Source organism: Oncorhynchus clarkii, chromosome 12 (genome assembly GCF_045791955.1).
Source record: "Oncorhynchus clarkii lewisi isolate Uvic-CL-2024 chromosome 12, UVic_Ocla_1.0, whole genome shotgun sequence".
Classification (NCBI taxonomy): Eukaryota; Metazoa; Chordata; class Actinopteri; order Salmoniformes; family Salmonidae; genus Oncorhynchus; species Oncorhynchus clarkii.
Window position 1 is genome coordinate 16,611,322 of NC_092158.1, and position 20,642 is coordinate 16,631,963.

General features: G+C 44.9%; 1 protein-coding gene across 1 annotated transcript in view; it reads right to left on the minus strand.

Moving 5' to 3' along the window:
- Positions 1 to 20,642, minus strand: part of LOC139422792 (BCL2/adenovirus E1B 19 kDa protein-interacting protein 3-like) — an 87,951-nt gene that overhangs the window by 57,332 nt on the left and 9,977 nt on the right. The window lies entirely within an intron of this gene.

Consider the following 20,642-nt stretch of genomic DNA (forward strand, 5'->3'; position numbering starts at 1 on the left):
GTCATTAGTCCTCTCTCAGCTACTAACCTGTCATTACTCCTCTCAGCTACTAACCTGTCACTACTCCTCTCTCAGCTACTAACCTGTCATTACTCCTCTCTCAGCTACTAACCTGTCATTACTCCTCTCTCAGCTACTAACCTGTCAATCCTCTCTCAGCTACTAACCTGTCATCACTCCTCTCTCAGCTACTAACCTGTCATTACTCCTCTCTCAGCTACTAACCTGTTATTATTCCTCTCTCAGCTACTAACCTGTCATTACTCCTCTCTCAACTACTAACCTGTCATCACTCCTCTCTCAGCTACTAACTTGTCATTACTCCTCTCTCAGCTACTAACCTGTCATCACTCCTCTCAGCTACTAACCTGTCATCACTCCTCTCAGCTACGAACCTGTTATTATTCCTCTCTCAGCTACTAACCTGTCATTACTCCTCTCTCAGCTACTAACCTGTCATTATTCCTCTCTCAGCTACTAACCGGTCATTACTCTTCTCTCAGCTACTAACCTGTCATTACTCCTCTCAGCTTCAGCTACTAACCTGTCATCACTCCTCTCAGCCACTAACCTGTCATCACTCCTCTCAGCTACTAACCTGTCATTACTCTTCTCTCAGCTACGAACCTGTTATTATTCCTCTCTCAGCTACGAACCTGTTATTATTCCTCTCTCAGCTACTAACCTGTCATTACTCCTCTCAGCTACTAACCTGTCATCATTCCTCTCAGCCACTAACCTGTCATCACTCCTCTCAGCTATTAACCTGTCATTACTCCTCTCTCAGCTACTAACCTGTCATTACTCCTCTCTCAGCTACTAACCTGTCATTACTCCTCTCTCAGCTACTAACCTGTCATCACTCCTCTCAGCTACTAACCTGTCATCACTCCTCTCTCAGCTACTAACCTGTCATTACTCCTCTCTCAGCTACTAACCTGTCATTACTCCTCTCTCAGCTACTAACCTGTCAATCCTCTCTAAACTACTAACCTGTCATCACTCCTCTCTCAGCTACTAACCTGTCATTACTCCTCTCTCAGCTACTAACCTGTTATTATTCCTCTCTCAGCTACTAACCTGTCATTACTCCTCTCTCAGCTACTAACCTGTCATCACTCCTCTCAGCTACTAACCGGTCATTACTCTTCTCTCAGCTACTAACCTGTCATTACTCCTCTCAGCTACTAACCTGTCATTACTCCTCTCTCAGCTACTAACCTGTCATTACTCCTCTCAGCTTCAGCTACTAACCTGTCATCACTCCTCTCAGCCACTAACCTGTCATCACTCCTCTCAGCTACTAACCTGTCATCACTCCTCTCTCAGCTACTAACCTGTCATTACTCCTCTCTCAGCAACTAACCTGTCATTACTCCTCTCTCAGCTACTAATCTGTCAATCCTCTCTCAGCTACTAACCTGTCATCACTCCTCTCTCAGCTACTAACCTGTCATTACTCCTCTCTCAGCTACTAACCTGTTATTATTCCTCTCTCAGCTACTAACCTGTCATCACTCCTCCCAGCTACTAACCTGTCATTACTCCTCTCTCAGCAACTAACCTGTCATTACTCCTCTCTCAGCTACTAACCTGTCATTACTCCTCTCTCAGCTACTAACCTGTCAATCCTCTCTCAGCTACTAACCTGTCATCACTCCTCTCTCAGCTACTAACCTGTCATTACTCCTCTCTCAGCTACTAACCTGTTATTATTCCTCTCTCAGCTACTAACCTGTCATCACTCCTCTCAGCTACTAACCTGTCATCACTCCTCTCAGCTACTAACCTGTCATCACTCCTCTCAGTTACTAACTTGTCATTACTCCTCTCTCAGCTACTAACCTGTCATCACTCCTCTCAGCTACTAACCTGTCATCACTCCTCTCAGCTACGAACCTGTTATTATTCCTCTCTCAGCTACTAACCTGTCATTACTCCTCTCTCAGCTACTAACCTGTCATTATTCCTCTCTCAGCTACTAACCTGTCATTACTCCTCTCAGCTACTAACCTGTAATTACTCCTCTCAGCTACTAACCTGTCATTACTCCTCTCTCAGCTACTAACCTGTCATTACTCCTCTCTCAGCTACTAACCTGTCATTACTCCTCTCTCAGCTACTAACCTGTCATTACTCTTCTCAGCTACTAACCTGTCATCACTCCTCCCAGCTACTAACCTGTCATTACTCCTCTCTCAGCAACTAACCTGTCATTACTCCTCTCTCAGCTACTAACCTGTTATTATTCCTCTCTCAGCTACTAACCTGTCATTAGTCCTCTCTCAGCTACTAACCTGTCATTACTCCTCTCAGCTACTAACCTGTCACTACTCCTCTCTCAGCTACTAACCTGTCATTACTCCTCTCTCAGCTACTAACCTGTCATCACTCCTCTCTCAGCTACTAACCTGTCAATCCTCTCTCAGCTACTAACCTGTCATCACTCCTCTCAGCTACTAACCTGTCATTACTCTTCTCTCAGCTACGAACCTGTTATTATTCCTCTCTCAGCTACGAACCTGTTATTATTCCTCTCTCAGCTACTAACCTGTCATCACTCCTCTCAGCTACTAACCTGTCATCACTCCTCTCAGCCACTAACCTGTCATCACTCCTCTCAGCTATTAACCTGTCATTACTCCTCTCTCAGCTACTAACCTGTCATTACTCCTCTCTCAGCTACTAACCTGTCATTACTCCTCTCTCAGCTGCTAACCTGTCATCACTCCTCTCAGCTACTAACCTGTCATCACTCCTCTCTCAGCTACTAACCTGTCATTACTCCTCTCTCAGCTACTAACCTGTCATCACTCCTCTCTCAGCTACTAACCTGTCATTAATCCTCTCTCAGCTACTAACCTGTTATTATTCCTCTCTCAGCTACTGACCTGTCATTACTCCTCTCTCAGCTACTTACCTGTCATCACTCCTCTCAGCTACTAACCGGTCATTACTCTTCTCTCAGCTACTAACCTGTCATTACTCCTCTCAGCTACTAACCTGTAATTACTCCTCTCTCAGCTACTAACCTGTCATTAATCCTCTCAGCTTCAGCTACTAACCTGTCATCACTCCTCTCAGCCACTAACCTGTCATCACTCCTCTCAGCTACTAACCTGTCATCACTCCTCTCTCAGCTACTAACCTGTCATTACTCCTCTCTCAGCTACTAACCTGTCATTACTCCTCTCAGCTACTAACCTGTCAATCCTCTCTCAGCTACTAACCTGTCATCACTCCTCTCTCAGCTACTAACCTGTCATTACTCCTTTCTCAGCTACTAACCTGTTATTATTCCTCTCTCAGCTACTAACCTGTCATTACTCCTCTCTCAGCTACTAACCTGTCATCACTCCTCTCAGCTACTAACCTGTCAATACTCCTCTCTCAGCTACTAACCTGTCATTACTCCTCTCAGCTTCAGCTACTAACCTGTCATCACTCCTCTCAGCCACTAACCTGTCATCACTCCTCTCAGCTATTAACCTGTCATTATTCCTCTCTCAGCTACTAACCTGTCATTACTCCTCTCTCAGCTACTAACTTGTCATTACTCCTCTCTCAGCTACTAACCTGTCATCACTCCTCTCAGCTACTAACCTGTCATCACTCCTCTCAGCTACGAACCTGTTATTATTCCTCTCTCAGCTACTAACCTGTCATTACTCCTCTCTCAGCTACTAACCTGTCATTAATCCTCTCTCAGCTACTAACCTGTCATTACTCCTCTCTCAGCTACTAACCTGTCATTACTCCTCTCTCAGCTACTAACCTGTCATTACTCCTCTCTCAGCTACTAACCTGTCATTACTCTTCTCAGCTACTAACCTGTCATCACTCCTCCCAGCTACTAACCTGTCATTACTCCTCTCTCAGCAACTAACCTGTCATTACTCCTCTCTCAGCTACTAACCTGTTATTATTCCTCTCTCAGCTACTAACCTGTCATTAGTCCTCTCTCAGCTACTAACCTGTCATTACTCCTCTCAGCTACTAACCTGTCACTACTCCTCTCTCAGCTACTAACCTGTCATTACTCCTCTCTCAGCTACTAACCTGTCATTATTCCTCTCTCAGCTACTAACCTGTCATTACTCCTCTCAGCTACTAACCTGTAATTACTCCTCTCAGCTACTAACCTGTCATTACTCCTCTCTCAGCTACTAACCTGTCATTACTCCTCTCTCAGCTACTAACCTGTCATTACTCCTCTCTCAGCTACTAACCTGTCATTACTCTTCTCAGCTACTAACCTGTCATCACTCCTCCCAGCTACTAACCTGTCATTACTCCTCTCTCAGCAACTAACCTGTCATTACTCCTCTCTCAGCTACTAACCTGTTATTATTCCTCTCTCAGCTACTAACCTGTCATTACTCCTCTCAGCTACTAACCTGTCACTACTCCTCTCTCAGCTACTAACCTGTCATTACTCCTCTCTCAGCTACTAACCTGTCATCACTCCTCTCTCAGCTACTAACCTGTCAATCCTCTCTCAGCTACTAACCTGTCATCACTCCTCTCAGCTACTAACCTGTCATTACTCTTCTCTCAGCTACGAACCTGTTATTATTCCTCTCTCAGCTACGAACCTGTTATTATTCCTCTCTCAGCTACTAACCTGTCATCACTCCTCTCAGCTACTAACCTGTCATCACTCCTCTCAGCCACTAACCTGTCATCACTCCTCTCAGCTACTAACCGGTCATTACTCTTCTCTCAGCTACTAACCTGTCATTTCTCCTCTCAGCTACTAACCTGTCATTACTCCTCTCTCAGCTACCTGTCATTACTCCTCTCAGCTTCAGCTACTAACCTGTCATCACTCCTCTCAGCCACTAACCTGTCATCACTCCTCTCAGCTACTAACCTGTCATCCCTCCTCTCTCAGCTACTAACCTGTCATTACTCCTCTCTCAGCTACTAACCTGTCATTACTCCTCTCTCAGCTACTAACCTGTCAATCCTCTCTCAGCTACTAACCTGTCATCACTCCTCTCTCAGCTACTAACCTGTCATTACTCCTCTCTCAGCTACTAACCTGTTATTATTCCTCTCTCAGCTACTAACCTGTCATTACTCCTCTCTCAGCTACTAACCTGTCATCACTCCTCTCAGCTACTAACCTGTCAATACTCCTCTCTCAGCTACTAACCTGTCATTACTCCTCTCAGCTTCAGCTACTAACCTGTCATCACTCCTCTCAGCCACTAACCTGTCATCACTCCTCTCAGCTACTAACCTGTCATTACTCCTTTCTCAGCTACTAACCTGTTATTATTCCTCTCTCAGCTACTAACCTGTCATTACTCCTCTCTCAGCTACTAACCTGTCATCACTCCTCTCAGCTACTAACCTGTCAATACTCCTCTCTCAGCTACTAACCTGTCATTACTCCTCTCAGCTTCAGCTACTAACCTGTCATCACTCCTCTCAGCCACTAACCTGTCATCACTCCTCTCAGCTATTAACCTGTCATTATTCCTCTCTCAGCTACTAACCTGTCATTACTCCTCTCTCAGCTACTAACTTGTCATTACTCCTCTCTCAGCTACTAACCTGTCATCACTCCTCTCAGCTACTAACCTGTCATCACTCCTCTCAGCTACGAACCTGTTATTATTCCTCTCTCAGCTACTAACCTGTCATTACTCCTCTCTCAGCTACTAACCTGTCATTAATCCTCTCTCAGCTACTAACCTGTCATTACTCCTCTCTCAGCTACTAACCTGTCATTACTCCTCTCTCAGCTACTAACCTGTCATTACTCCTCTCTCAGCTACTAACCTGTCATTACTCTTCTCAGCTACTAACCTGTCATCACTCCTCCCAGCTACTAACCTGTCATTACTCCTCTCTCAGCAACTAACCTGTCATTACTCCTCTCTCAGCTACTAACCTGTTATTATTCCTCTCTCAGCTACTAACCTGTCATTAGTCCTCTCTCAGCTACTAACCTGTCATTACTCCCCTCAGCTACTAACCTGTCACTACTCCTCTCTCAGCTACTAACCTGTCATTACTCCTCTCTCAGCTACTAACCTGTCATTATTCCTCTCTCAGCTACTAACCTGTCATTACTCCTCTCAGCTACTAACCTGTAATTACTCCTCTCAGCTACTAACCTGTCATTACTCCTCTCTCAGCTACTAACCTGTCATTACTCCTCTCTCAGCTACTAACCTGTCATTACTCCTCTCTCAGCTACTAACCTGTCATTACTCTTCTCAGCTACTAACCTGTCATCACTCCTCCCAGCTACTAACCTGTCATTACTCCTCTCTCAGCAACTAACCTGTCATTACTCCTCTCTCAGCTACTAACCTGTTATTATTCCTCTCTCAGCTACTAACCTGTCATTACTCCTCTCAGCTACTAACCTGTCACTACTCCTCTCTCAGCTACTAACCTGTCATTACTCCTCTCTCAGCTACTAACCTGTCATCACTCCTCTCTCAGCTACTAACCTGTCAATCCTCTCTCAGCTACTAACCTGTCATCACTCCTCTCAGCTACTAACCTGTCATTACTCTTCTCTCAGCTACGAACCTGTTATTATTCCTCTCTCAGCTACGAACCTGTTATTATTCCTCTCTCAGCTACTAACCTGTCATCACTCCTCTCAGCTACTAACCTGTCATCACTCCTCTCAGCCACTAACCTGTCATCACTCCTCTCAGCTACTAACCGGTCATTACTCTTCTCTCAGCTACTAACCTGTCATTTCTCCTCTCAGCTACTAACCTGTCATTACTCCTCTCTCAGCTACCTGTCATTACTCCTCTCAGCTTCAGCTACTAACCTGTCATCACTCCTCTCAGCCACTAACCTGTCATCACTCCTCTCAGCTACTAACCTGTCATCCCTCCTCTCTCAGCTACTAACCTGTCATTACTCCTCTCTCAGCTACTAACCTGTCATTACTCCTCTCTCAGCTACTAACCTGTCAATCCTCTCTCAGCTACTAACCTGTCATCACTCCTCTCTCAGCTACTAACCTGTCATTACTCCTCTCTCAGCTACTAACCTGTTATTATTCCTCTCTCAGCTACTAACCTGTCATTACTCCTCTCTCAGCTACTAACCTGTCATCACTCCTCTCAGCTACTAACCTGTCAATACTCCTCTCTCAGCTACTAACCTGTCATTACTCCTCTCAGCTTCAGCTACTAACCTGTCATCACTCCTCTCAGCCACTAACCTGTCATCACTCCTCTCAGCTATTAACCTGTCATTATTCCTCTCTCAGCTACTAACCTGTCATTACTCCTCTCTCAGCTACTAACTTGTCATTACTCCTCTCTCAGCTACTAACCTGTCATCACTCCTCTCAGCTACTAACCTGTCATCACTCCTCTCAGCTACTAACCTGTTATTATTCCTCTCTCAGCTACTAACCTGTCATTAGTCCTCTCTCAGCTACTAACCTGTCATTACTCCTCTCAGCTACTAACCTGTCACTACTCCTCTCTCAGCTACTAACCTGTCATTACTCCTCTCTCAGCTACTAACCTGTCATTACTCCTCTCTCAGCTACTAACCTGTCAATCCTCTCTCAGCTACTAACCTGTCATCACTCCTCTCTCAGCTACTAACCTGTCATTACTCCTCTCTCAGCTACTAACCTGTTATTATTCCTCTCTCAGCTACTAACCTGTCATTACTCCTCTCTCAGCTACTAACCTGTCATCACTCCTCTCTCAGCTACTAACTTGTCATTACTCCTCTCTCAGCTACTAACCTGTCATCACTCCTCTCAGCTACTAACCTGTCATCACTCCTCTCAGCTACGAACCTGTTATTATTCCTCTCTCAGCTACTAACCTGTCATTACTCCTCTCTCAGCTACTAACCTGTCATCACTCCTCTCAGCTACTAACCTGTCATCACTCCTCTCTCAGCTACTAACCTGTCATTACTCCTCTCTCAGCTACTAACCTGTCATTACTCCTCTCTCAGCTACTAACCTGTCAATCCTCTCTAAACTACTAACCTGTCATCACTCCTCTCTCAGCTACTAACCTGTCATTACTCCTCTCTCAGCTACTAACCTGTTATTATTCCTCTCTCAGCTACTAACCTGTCATTACTCCTCTCTCAGCTACTAACCTGTCATCACTCCTCTCAGCTACTAACCGGTCATTACTCTTCTCTCAGCTACTAACCTGTCATTACTCCTCTCAGCTACTAACCTGTCATTACTCCTCTCTCAGCTACTAACCTGTCATTACTCCTCTCAGCTTCAGCTACTAACCTGTCATCACTCCTCTCAGCCACTAACCTGTCATCACTCCTCTCAGCTACTAACCTGTCATCACTCCTCTCTCAGCTACTAACCTGTCATTACTCCTCTCTCAGCAACTAACCTGTCATTACTCCTCTCTCAGCTACTAATCTGTCAATCCTCTCTCAGCTACTAACCTGTCATCACTCCTCTCTCAGCTACTAACCTGTTATTATTCCTCTCTCAGCTACTAACCTGTCATCACTCCTCCCAGCTACTAACCTGTCATTACTCCTCTCTCAGCAACTAACCTGTCATTACTCCTCTCTCAGCTACTAACCTGTCATTACTCCTCTCTCAGCTACTAACCTGTCAATCCTCTCTCAGCTACTAACCTGTCATCACTCCTCTCTCAGCTACTAACCTGTCATTACTCCTCTCTCAGCTACTAACCTGTTATTATTCCTCTCTCAGCTACTAACCTGTCATTACTCCTCTCTCAGCTACTAACCTGTCATCACTCCTCTCAGTTACTAACTTGTCATTACTCCTCTCTCAGCTACTAACCTGTCATCACTCCTCTCAGCTACTAACCTGTCATCACTCCTCTCAGCTACGAACCTGTTATTATTCCTCTCTCAGCTACTAACCTGTCATTACTCCTCTCTCAGCTACTAACCTGTCATTATTCCTCTCTCAGCTACTAACCTGTCATTACTCCTCTCAGCTACTAACCTGTAATTACTCCTCTCAGCTACTAACCTGTCATTACTCCTCTCTCAGCTACTAACCTGTCATTACTCCTCTCTCAGCTACTAACCTGTCATTACTCCTCTCTCAGCTACTAACCTGTCATTACTCTTCTCAGCTACTAACCTGTCATCACTCCTCCCAGCTACTAACCTGTCATTACTCCTCTCTCAGCAACTAACCTGTCATTACTCCTCTCTCAGCTACTAACCTGTTATTATTCCTCTCTCAGCTACTAACCTGTCATTAGTCCTCTCTCAGCTACTAACCTGTCATTACTCCTCTCAGCTACTAACCTGTCACTACTCCTCTCTCAGCTACTAACCTGTCATTACTCCTCTCTCAGCTACTAACCTGTCATCACTCCTCTCTCAGCTACTAACCTGTCAATCCTCTCTCAGCTACTAACCTGTCATCACTCCTCTCAGCTACTAACCTGTCATTACTCTTCTCTCAGCTACGAACCTGTTATTATTCCTCTCTCAGCTACGAACCTGTTATTATTCCTCTCTCAGCTACTAACCTGTCATCACTCCTCTCAGCTACTAACCTGTCATCACTCCTCTCAGCCACTAACCTGTCATCACTCCTCTCAGCTATTAACCTGTCATTACTCCTCTCTCAGCTACTAACCTGTCATTACTCCTCTCTCAGCTACTAACCTGTCATTACTCCTCTCTCAGCTACTAACCTGTCATCACTCCTCTCAGCTACTAACCTGTCATCACTCCTCTCTCAGCTACTAACCTGTCATTACTCCTCTCTCAGCTACTAACCTGTCATCACTCCTCTCTCAGCTACTAACCTGTCATTAATCCTCTCTCAGCTACTAACCTGTTATTATTCCTCTCTCAGCTACTGACCTGTCATTACTCCTCTCTCAGCTACTAACCTGTCATCACTCCTCTCAGCTACTAACCGGTCATTACTCTTCTCTCAGCTACTAACCTGTCATTACTCCTCTCAGCTACTAACCTGTAATTACTCCTCTCTCAGCTACTAACCTGTCATTACTCCTCTCAGCTTCAGCTACTAACCTGTCATCACTCCTCTCAGCCACTAACCTGTCATCACTCCTCTCAGCTACTAACCTGTCATCACTCCTCTCTCAGCTACTAACCTGTCATTACTCCTCTCTCAGCTACTAACCTGTCATTACTCCTCTCAGCTACTAACCTGTCAATCCTCTCTCAGCTACTAACCTGTCATCACTCCTCTCTCAGCTACTAACCTGTCATTACTCCTTTCTCAGCTACTAACCTGTTATTATTCCTCTCTCAGCTACTAACCTGTCATTACTCCTCTCTCAGCTACTAACCTGTCATCACTCCTCTCAGCTACTAACCTGTCAATACTCCTCTCTCAGCTACTAACCTGTCATTACTCCTCTCAGCTTCAGCTACTAACCTGTCATCACTCCTCTCAGCCACTAACCTGTCATCACTCCTCTCAGCTATTAACCTGTCATTATTCCTCTCTCAGCTACTAACCTGTCATTACTCCTCTCTCAGCTACTAACTTGTCATTACTCCTCTCTCAGCTACTAACCTGTCATCACTCCTCTCAGCTACTAACCTGTCATCACTCCTCTCAGCTACGAACCTGTTATTATTCCTCTCTCAGCTACTAACCTGTCATTACTCCTCTCTCAGCTACTAACCTGTCATTAATCCTCTCTCAGCTACTAACCTGTCATTACTCCTCTCTCAGCTACTAACCTGTCATTACTCCTCTCTCAGCTACTAACCTGTCAATCCTCTCTCAGCTACTAACCTGTCATCACTCCTCTCTCAGCTACTAACCTGTCATTACTCCTCTCTCAGCTACTAACCTGTTATTATTCCTCTCTCAGCTACTAACCTGTCATTACTCCTCTCAGCTACTAACCTGTCAATACTCCTCTCTCAGCTACTAACCTGTCATTACTCCTCTCAGCTTCAGCTACTAACCTGTCATCACCCCTCTCAGCCACTAACCTGTCATCACTCCTCTCAGCTACTAACCTGTCATTACTCTTCTCTCAGCTACGAACCTGTTATTATTCCTCTCTCAGCTACGAACCTGTTATTATTCCTCTCTCAGCTACTAACCTGTCATCACTCCTCTCAGCTACTAACCTGTCATCACTCCTCTCAGCCACTAACCTGTCATCACTCCTCTCAGCTATTAACCTGTCATTACTCCTCTCTCAGCTACTAACCTGTCATTACTCCTCTCTCAGCTACTAACCTGTCATCACTCCTCTCAGCTACTAACCTGTCATCACTCCTCTCAGCTACGAACCTGTTATTATTCCTCTCTCAGCTACTAACCTGTCATTACTCCTCTCTCAGCTACTAACCTGTCATTATTCCTCTCTCAGCTACTAACCTGTCATTACTCCTCTCAGCTACTAACCTGTAATTACTCCTCTCAGCTACTAACCTGTCATTACTCCTCTCTCAGCTACTAACCTGTCATTACTCCTCTCTCAGCTACTAACCTGTCATTACTCCTCTCTCAGCTACTAACCTGTCATTACTCTTCTCAGCTACTAACCTGTCATCACTCCTCCCAGCTACTAACCTGTCATTACTCCTCTCTCAGCTACTAACCTGTCATTATTCCTCTCTCAGCTACTAACCTGTTATTATTCCTCTCTCAGCTACTAACCTGTCATTAGTCCTCTCTCAGCTACTAACTTGTCATTACTCCTCTCTCAGCTACTATCCTGTCATTACTCCTCTCTCAGCTACTAACCTGTCATTCCTCTCTCAGCTACTAACCTGTCATCACTCCTCTCTCAGCTACTAACCTGTCATTACTCCTCTCTCAGCTACTAACCTGTTATTATTCCTCTCTCAACTACTAACCTGTCATTACTCCTCTCTCAGCTACTAACCTGTCATCACTCCTCTCAGCTACTAACCGGTCATTACTCTTCTCTCAGCTACTAACCTGTCATTACTCCTCTCTCAGCTACTAACCTGTCATTATTCCTCTCTCAGCTACTAACCTGTCATTACTCCTCTCAGCTACTAACCTGTCATTACTCCTCTCTCAGCTACTATCCTGTCATTACTCCTCTCAGCTACTAACCTGTTATTACACCTCTCTCAGCTACTAACCTGTTATTATTCCTCTCTCAGCTTCCAACCTGTCATTACTCCTCTCAGCTACTAACCTGTCATTACTCCTCTCAGCTACTAACCTGTCATTACTCCTCTCAGCTACTAACCTGTTATTACTCCTCTCTCAGCTACTAACTTGTTATTATTCCCCTCTCAGCTACTAACCTGTCATTACTCCTTTCTCAGCTACTAACTTGTCATTACTCCTCTCTCAGCTACTAACCTGTCATCACTCCTCTCAGCTACTAACCTGTCATCACTCCTCTCAGCTACGAACCTGTTATTATTCCTCTCTCAGCTACTAACCTGTCATTACTCCTCTCTCAGCTACTAACCTGTCATTATTCCTCTCTCAGCTACTAACCTGTCATTACTCCTCACTCAGCTACTAACCTGTCATTACTCCCCTCAGCTACTAACCTGTCACTACTCCTCTCTCAGCTACTAACCTGTCATTACTCCTCTCTCAGCTACTAACCTGTCATTATTCCTCTCTCAGCTACTAACCTGTCATTACTCCTCTCAGCTACTAACCTGTAATTACTCCTCTCAGCTACTAACCTGTCATTACTCCTCTCTCAGCTACTAACCTGTCATTACTCCTCTCTCAGCTACTAACCTGTCATTACTCCTCTCTCAGCTACTAACCTGTCATTACTCTTCTCAGCTACTAACCTGTCATCACTCCTCCCAGCTACTAACCTGTCATTACTCCTCTCTCAGCAACTAACCTGTCATTACTCCTCTCTCAGCTACTAACCTGTTATTATTCCTCTCTCAGCTACTAACCTGTCATTACTCCTCTCAGCTACTAACCTGTCACTACTCCTCTCTCAGCTACTAACCTGTCATTACTCCTCTCTCAGCTACTAACCTGTCATCACTCCTCTCTCAGCTACTAACCTGTCAATCCTCTCTCAGCTACTAACCTGTCATCACTCCTCTCAGCTACTAACCTGTCATTACTCTTCTCTCAGCTACGAACCTGTTATTATTCCTCTCTCAGCTACGAACCTGTTATTATTCCTCTCTCAGCTACTAACCTGTCATCACTCCTCTCAGCTACTAACCTGTCATCACTCCTCTCAGCCACTAACCTGTCATCACTCCTCTCAGCTACTAACCGGTCATTACTCTTCTCTCAGCTACTAACCTGTCATTTCTCCTCTCAGCTACTAACCTGTCATTACTCCTCTCTCAGCTACCTGTCATTACTCCTCTCAGCTTCAGCTACTAACCTGTCATCACTCCTCTCAGCCACTAACCTGTCATCACTCCTCTCAGCTACTAACCTGTCATCCCTCCTCTCTCAGCTACTAACCTGTCATTACTCCTCTCTCAGCTACTAACCTGTCATTACTCCTCTCTCAGCTACTAACCTGTCAATCCTCTCTCAGCTACTAACCTGTCATCACTCCTCTCTCAGCTACTAACCTGTCATTACTCCTCTCTCAGCTACTAACCTGTTATTATTCCTCTCTCAGCTACTAACCTGTCATTACTCCTCTCTCAGCTACTAACCTGTCATCACTCCTCTCAGCTACTAACCTGTCAATACTCCTCTCTCAGCTACTAACCTGTCATTACTCCTCTCAGCTTCAGCTACTAACCTGTCATCACTCCTCTCAGCCACTAACCTGTCATCACTCCTCTCAGCTATTAACCTGTCATTATTCCTCTCTCAGCTACTAACCTGTCATTACTCCTCTCTCAGCTACTAACTTGTCATTACTCCTCTCTCAGCTACTAACCTGTCATCACTCCTCTCAGCTACTAACCTGTCATCACTCCTCTCAGCTACTAACCTGTTATTATTCCTCTCTCAGCTACTAACCTGTCATTAGTCCTCTCTCAGCTACTAACCTGTCATTACTCCTCTCAGCTACTAACCTGTCACTACTCCTCTCTCAGCTACTAACCTGTCATTACTCCTCTCTCAGCTACTAACCTGTCATTACTCCTCTCTCAGCTACTAACCTGTCAATCCTCTCTCAGCTACTAACCTGTCATCACTCCTCTCTCAGCTACTAACCTGTCATTACTCCTCTCTCAGCTACTAACCTGTTATTATTCCTCTCTCAGCTACTAACCTGTCATTACTCCTCTCTCAGCTACTAACCTGTCATCACTCCTCTCTCAGCTACTAACTTGTCATTACTCCTCTCTCAGCTACTAACCTGTCATCACTCCTCTCAGCTACTAACCTGTCATCACTCCTCTCAGCTACGAACCTGTTATTATTCCTCTCTCAGCTACTAACCTGTCATTACTCCTCTCTCAGCTACTAACCTGTCATCACTCCTCTCAGCTACTAACCTGTCATCACTCCTCTCTCAGCTACTAACCTGTCATTACTCCTCTCTCAGCTACTAACCTGTCATTACTCCTCTCTCAGCTACTAACCTGTCAATCCTCTCTAAACTACTAACCTGTCATCACTCCTCTCTCAGCTACTAACCTGTCATTACTCCTCTCTCAGCTACTAACCTGTTATTATTCCTCTCTCAGCTACTAACCTGTCATTACTCCTCTCTCAGCTACTAACCTGTCATCACTCCTCTCAGCTACTAACCGGTCATTACTCTTCTCTCAGCTACTAACCTGTCATTACTCCTCTCAGCTACTAACCTGTCATTACTCCTCTCTCAGCTACTAACCTGTCATTACTCCTCTCAGCTTCAGCTACTAACCTGTCATCACTCCTCTCAGCCACTAACCTGTCATCACTCCTCTCAGCTACTAACCTGTCATCACTCCTCTCTCAGCTACTAACCTGTCATTACTCCTCTCTCAGCAACTAACCTGTCATTACTCCTCTCTCAGCTACTAATCTGTCAATCCTCTCTCAGCTACTAACCTGTCATCACTCCTCTCTCAGCTACTAACCTGTTATTATTCCTCTCTCAGCTACTAACCTGTCATCACTCCTCCCAGCTACTAACCTGTCATTACTCCTCTCTCAGCAACTAACCTGTCATTACTCCTCTCTCAGCTACTAACCTGTCATTACTCCTCTCTCAGCTACTAACCTGTCAATCCTCTCTCAGCTACTAACCTGTCATCACTCCTCTCTCAGCTACTAACCTGTCATTACTCCTCTCTCAGCTACTAACCTGTTATTATTCCTCTCTCAGCTACTAACCTGTCATTACTCCTCTCTCAGCTACTAACCTGTCATCACTCCTCTCAGTTACTAACTTGTCATTACTCCTCTCTCAGCTACTAACCTGTCATCACTCCTCTCAGCTACTAACCTGTCATCACTCCTCTCAGCTACGAACCTGTTATTATTCCTCTCTCAGCTACTAACCTGTCATTACTCCTCTCTCAGCTACTAACCTGTCATTATTCCTCTCTCAGCTACTAACCTGTCATTACTCCTCTCAGCTACTAACCTGTAATTACTCCTCTCAGCTACTAACCTGTCATTACTCCTCTCTCAGCTACTAACCTGTCATTACTCCTCTCTCAGCTACTAACCTGTCATTACTCCTCTCTCAGCTACTAACCTGTCATTACTCTTCTCAGCTACTAACCTGTCATCACTCCTCCCAGCTACTAACCTGTCATTACTCCTCTCTCAGCAACTAACCTGTCATTACTCCTCTCTCAGCTACTAACCTGTTATTATTCCTCTCTCAGCTACTAACCTGTCATTAGTCCTCTCTCAGCTACTAACCTGTCATTACTCCTCTCAGCTACTAACCTGTCACTACTCCTCTCTCAGCTACTAACCTGTCATTACTCCTCTCTCAGCTACTAACCTGTCATCACTCCTCTCTCAGCTACTAACCTGTCAATCCTCTCTCAGCTACTAACCTGTCATCACTCCTCTCAGCTACTAACCTGTCATTACTCTTCTCTCAGCTACGAACCTGTTATTATTCCTCTCTCAGCTACGAACCTGTTATTATTCCTCTCTCAGCTACTAACCTGTCATCACTCCTCTCAGCTACTAACCTGTCATCACTCCTCTCAGCCACTAACCTGTCATCACTCCTCTCAGCTATTAACCTGTCATTACTCCTCTCTCAGCTACTAACCTGTCATTACTCCTCTCTCAGCTACTAACCTGTCATTACTCCTCTCTCAGCTACTAACCTGTCATCACTCCTCTCAGCTACTAACCTGTCATCACTCCTCTCTCAGCTACTAACCTGTCATTACTCCTCTCTCAGCTACTAACCTGTCATCACTCCTCTCTCAGCTACTAACCTGTCATTAATCCTCTCTCAGCTACTAACCTGTTATTATTCCTCTCTCAGCTACTGACCTGTCATTACTCCTCTCTCAGCTACTAACCTGTCATCACTCCTCTCAGCTACTAACCGGTCATTACTCTTCTCTCAGCTACTAACCTGTCATTACTCCTCTCAGCTACTAACCTGTAATTACTCCTCTCTCAGCTACTAACCTGTCATTACTCCTCTCAGCTTCAGCTACTAACCTGTCATCACTCCTCTCAGCCACTAACCTGTCATCACTCCTCTCAGCTACTAACCTGTCATCACTCCTCTCTCAGCTACTAACCTGTCATTACTCCTCTCTCAGCTACTAACCTGTCATTACTCCTCTCAGCTACTAACCTGTCAATCCTCTCTCAGCTACTAACCTGTCATCACTCCTCTCTCAGCTACTAACCTGTCATTACTCCTTTCTCAGCTACTAACCTGTTATTATTCCTCTCTCAGCTACTAACCTGTCATTACTCCTCTCTCAGCTACTAACCTGTCATCACTCCTCTCAGCTACTAACCTGTCAATACTCCTCTCTCAGCTACTAACCTGTCATTACTCCTCTCAGCTTCAGCTACTAACCTGTCATCACTCCTCTCAGCCACTAACCTGTCATCACTCCTCTCAGCTATTAACCTGTCATTATTCCTCTCTCAGCTACTAACCTGTCATTACTCCTCTCTCAGCTACTAACTTGTCATTACTCCTCTCTCAGCTACTAACCTGTCATCACTCCTCTCAGCTACTAACCTGTCATCACTCCTCTCAGCTACGAACCTGTTATTATTCCTCTCTCAGCTACTAACCTGTCATTACTCCTCTCTCAGCTACTAACCTGTCATTAATCCTCTCTCAGCTACTAACCTGTCATTACTCCTCTCTCAGCTACTAACCTGTCATTACTCCTCTCTCAGCTACTAACCTGTCAATCCTCTCTCAGCTACTAACCTGTCATCACTCCTCTCTCAGCTACTAACCTGTCATTACTCCTCTCTCAGCTACTAACCTGTTATTATTCCTCTCTCAGCTACTAACCTGTCATTACTCCTCTCAGCTACTAACCTGTCAATACTCCTCTCTCAGCTACTAACCTGTCATTACTCCTCTCAGCTTCAGCTACTAACCTGTCATCACCCCTCTCAGCCACTAACCTGTCATCACTCCTCTCAGCTACTAACCTGTCATTACTCTTCTCTCAGCTACGAACCTGTTATTATTCCTCTCTCAGCTACGAACCTGTTATTATTCCTCTCTCAGCTACTAACCTGTCATCACTCCTCTCAGCTACTAACCTGTCATCACTCCTCTCAGCCACTAACCTGTCATCACTCCTCTCAGCTATTAACCTGTCATTACTCCTCTCTCAGCTACTAACCTGTCATTACTCCTCTCTCAGCTACTAACCTGTCATCACTCCTCTCAGCTACTAACCTGTCATCACTCCTCTCAGCTACGAACCTGTTATTATTCCTCTCTCAGCTACTAACCTGTCATTACTCCTCTCTCAGCTACTAACCTGTCATTATTCCTCTCTCAGCTACTAACCTGTCATTACTCCTCTCAGCTACTAACCTGTAATTACTCCTCTCAGCTACTAACCTGTCATTACTCCTCTCTCAGCTACTAACCTGTCATTACTCCTCTCTCAGCTACTAACCTGTCATTACTCCTCTCTCAGCTACTAACCTGTCATTACTCTTCTCAGCTACTAACCTGTCATCACTCCTCCCAGCTACTAACCTGTCATTACTCCTCTCTCAGCTACTAACCTGTCATTATTCCTCTCTCAGCTACTAACCTGTTATTATTCCTCTCTCAGCTACTAACCTGTCATTAGTCCTCTCTCAGCTACTAACTTGTCATTACTCCTCTCTCAGCTACTATCCTGTCATTACTCCTCTCTCAGCTACTAACCTGTCATTCCTCTCTCAGCTACTAACCTGTCATCACTCCTCTCTCAGCTACTAACCTGTCATTACTCCTCTCTCAACTACTAACCTGTCATTACTCCTCTCTCAGCTACTAACCTGTCATCACTCCTCTCAGCTACTAACCGGTCATTACTCTTCTCTCAGCTACTAACCTGTCATTACTCCTCTCTCAGCTACTAACCTGTCATTATTCCTCTCTCAGCTACTAACCTGTCATTACTCCTCTCAGCTACTAACCTGTCATTACTCCTCTCTCAGCTACTATCCTGTCATTACTCCTCTCAGCTACTAACCTGTTATTACACCTCTCTCAGCTACTAACCTGTTATTATTCCTCTCTCAGCTTCCAACCTGTCATTACTCCTCTCAGCTACTAACCTGTCATTACTCCTCTCAGCTACTAACCTGTCATTACTCCTCTCAGCTACTAACCTGTTATTACTCCTCTCTCAGCTACTAACTTGTTATTATTCCCCTCTCAGCTACTAACCTGTCATTACTCCTCTCTCAGCTACTAACTTGTCATTACTCCTCTCTCAGCTACTAACCTGTCATCACTCCTCTCAGCTACTAACCTGTCATCACTCCTCTCAGCTACGAACCTGTTATTATTCCTCTCTCAGCTACTAACCTGTCATTACTCCTCTCTCAGCTACTAACCTGTCATTATTCCTCTCTCAGCTACTAACCTGTCATTACTCCTCTCAGCTACTAACCTGTAATTACTCCTCTCAGCTACTAACCTGTCATTACTCCTCTCTCAGCTACTAACCTGTCATTACTCCTCTCTCAGCTACTAACCTGTCATTACTCCTCTCTCAGCTACTAACCTGTCATTACTCTTCTCAGCTACTAACCTGTCATCACTCCTCCCAGCTACTAACCTGTCATTACTCCTCTCTCAGCAACTAACCTGTCATTACTCCTCTCTCAGCTACTAACCTGTTATTATTCCTCTCTCAGCTACTAACCTGTCATTAGTCCTCTCTCAGCTACTAACCTGTCATTACTCCTCTCAGCTACTAACCTGTCACTACTCCTCTCTCAGCTACTAACCTGTCATTACTCCTCTCTCAGCTACTAACCTGTCATTACTCCTCTCTCAGCTACTAACCTGTCAATCCTCTTTCAGCTACTAACCTGTCATCACTCCTCTCTCAGCTACTAACCTGTCATTACTCCTCTCTCAGCTACTAACCTGTTATTATTCCTCTCTCAGCTACTAACCTGTCATTACTCCTCTCTCAGCTACTAACCTGTCATCACTCCTCTCAGCTACTAACCGGTCATTACTCTTCTCTCAGCTACTAACCTGTCATTACTCCTCTCAGCTACTAACCTGTCAATACTCCTCTCTCAGCTACTAACCTGTCATTACTCCTCTCAGCTTCAGCTACTAACCTGTCATCACTCCTCTCAGCCACTAACCTGTCATTACTCTTCTCTCAGCTACGAACCTGTTATTATTCCTCTCTCAGCTACGAACCTGTTATTATTCCTCTCTCAGCTACTAACCTGTCATCACTCCTCTCAGCTACTAACCTGTCATCACTCCTCTCAGCCACTAACCTGTCATCACTCCTCTCAGCTATTAACCTGTCATTACTCCTCTCTCAGCTACTAACCTGTCATTACTCCTCTCTCAGCTACTAACCTGTCATTACTCCTCTCTCAGCTACTAACCTGTCATCACTCCTCTCAGCTACTAACCTGTCATCACTCCTCTCAGCTACGAACCTGTTATTATTCCTCTCTCAGCTACTAACCTGTCATTACTCCTCTCTCAGCTACTAACCTGTCATTATTCCTCTCTCAGCTACTAACCTGTCATTACTCCTCTCAGCTACTAACCTGTAATTACTCCTCTCAGCTACTAACCTGTCATTACTCCTCTCTCAGCTACTAACCTGTCATTACTCCTCTCTCAGCTACTAACCTGTCATTACTCCTCTCTCAGCTACTAACCTGTCATTACTCTTCTCAGCTACTAACCTGTCATCACTCCTCCCAGCTACTAACCTGTCATTACTCTTCTCAGCTACTAACCTGTCATTACTCCTCTCTCAGCTACTAACCTGTCATTACTCCTCTCTCAGCTACTATCCTGTCATTACTCCTCTCTCAGCTACTAACCTGTCATTCCTCTCTCAGCTACTAACCTGTCATTACTCCTCTCTCAGCTACTAACCTGTCATTACTCTTCTCAGCTACTAACCTGTCATCACTCCTCCCAGCTACTAACCTGTCATTACTCTTCTCAGCTACTAACCTGTCATTACTCCTCTCTCAGCTACTAACCTGTCATTACTCCTCTCTCAGCTACTATCCTGTCATTACTCCTCTCTCAGCTACTAACCTGTCATTCCTCTCTCAGCTACTAACCTGTCAT